General features: G+C 43.0%; 1 pseudogene; it reads right to left on the reverse strand.

Moving 5' to 3' along the window:
• Positions 1–282: 282 nt before the first annotated feature.
• On the reverse strand, positions 283–407 carry LOC116913001 (annotated as a pseudogene).
• Between the last annotated feature and the right edge of the window lie 1,713 nt (positions 408–2,120).

Raw genomic sequence — 2,120 nt, forward strand, 5'->3', positions numbered from 1 at the left:
CTTTGCAATCTCTCCCACAACAGAGAAAAATATTTGTTGTGGAAGTGTAGTGTGTCATAGTGTGGGCCACAGTGTAACTTTTCCTATGTTTCTTTGCTTGTAAATGTTTATTGCAATGAATTGTCTGTCATGGACAGGCTCATTCCCATCTAATGCCTGCAGTCCCAAGAGGAATTCTCCTAGTTTCTAGCTTGCTTCCAGTTCTTGGAGCTGTTGGGGCCTGCAGGGAAGGACCTGCATGGTGCTGGACTGGTAGTCATTTCCGGCTTGCTTTTTTCAGTGGATGTTAGGCTCCTAATCATTCAGATGCTCACAGTCAGAACACTGGGTGTAGACATGGCTTCTCTCAGGCACCTACTGAGGCCCATGTGATACCCCAGCCAGACCTGCAGTCCATGAGGGGCTGGTTGAAGTGTACTCTTTAGAGAGACAACAGCTCTTCACTAAAAAGGGTTCTAGGCTTGTTATTTATAAGTATAAAATAGTAAATGTAGCTATCAAATATCAGAAAGAGTAACAAGAACATGATTATAATTCTCAAAATCAAACACTGGATTAAGGAGTGAAGTCAAAGCTACATCTATGATGCTACTGTTACTACTTAACTGTGCACAGGTCCCTATCATAAGATTAATTAATGCAGTTCTGAATGAGCATGTCTCTTCCTGGACAATTGCTATCATTACAGTTATCTTCTCAAATGTGGCAGAGGAGGAGGTGCAGGGGGACACACTGCCCAAATCCCAGAGCCACCGCAGGTGCTTTTAGTTGGGAGACTCAGTAAAATTAAACGATTTTCACCTAATCCCGGCCCACTGCATATTCTTGTACATGCATTCTGAGAGATGATTGCCTGCCCGTCGGCCCTGCATTCCTCCTTCTGATTCCAGCCCCTGAGGGATGATTTCTTGGCTACTCCACTGGGCTTCTGTATGCATCCCTGAGCCACCCTGTAAACTGAAAGCATGATACCAGTCACACACAGGTACGGCTCAACCGTCCTGTGACAAGCAGCCCGACCTTCCTATCAATGCTGGCTCCCACACCTTCCCGAAGCTTCTCTAGTTTCGCCTGCCAGTCATTCTTCTTCTGTTTGTTTATGTTGATACGTCTCCTACCATTTATCTCCCTTTGAATTAATTTTTTCTGGCTCACCCAAGCAGTATTTATGATGAGACATGGTGATTCTTGTCACGGTGTCCTCCATAATTAGTGGAGTCCTGCTGATGAGGGGGTCAAATGCTTTCAAATCTTAAGACTTAAAACATTAAAGTTCCCGTTTTTTGTTTTTGTTTTGTTTTTGTTTTTTGGATGTAATCCCACACCCTTGCATTGAAAGAAACCAACTCTCCTTCCTTAATTCCAATTGATACTTTTCCATGGACTTGAAAGCATAGCCTTCACAAAAGCTAAAGTGAGCTTGGCGTATTCTGCTGTGGGAAAATCAAACAAACCGGCAGTTAGACAAGTTCTCTAAGGTGACTGTGTCCAACATGGCCATCTGTTCCCAACTTATCTCATTTTAATTTACTGTTTCCCTTTTGGCAAACGGATAATGCAGAAAGGAAGGAAGGGACGGAAGGGATACAAACCTGTACTTAGCGATCAGAGAGCCAGGACCAAAATAACCCTAGCTACGGTGTTCTTTTCCACCTACCCGCCGGTGGGGTGGTCCCCACTGGGCACTGTTTGTCTCCTGGACTTTTGGTGACTCCTTTGGTGTCACAAAAGGAGAATGAGTTACAGTATTTGTTTCAAATGTTTCAAAGTCTTTCAAATTGGGCAGAGTTTCGAAGTGTAGCTTAAACCTAGGATGTAGGCACTAGGAATCTGCGTTAGTATATTAAAGAAAAAGCCAGTATGGCTGGATCTTACTATTTTACATGCCTCTCCTCCTTGCCAGCATTTTCACCAATAGCCCAATAGCTCCCAGACTATTTTTAAATACAAACTACCAAATCACTGACACATTTCCTGAGGATAGGTGAATCTTTAATCTTTCATGATATGCCTGGGAATTTGCTTAAAGCACAGCTTTTATATGGTCAGGCTGAAAATACAGCAGAAACTATGAAAATATAAATATTTTCTCCCTGTCTCCAAACCTCACAACTGGCATA

Source organism: Rattus rattus, chromosome 11 (assembly GCF_011064425.1).
Source record: "Rattus rattus isolate New Zealand chromosome 11, Rrattus_CSIRO_v1, whole genome shotgun sequence".
Lineage (NCBI taxonomy): Eukaryota > Metazoa > Chordata > Mammalia > Rodentia > Muridae > Rattus > Rattus rattus.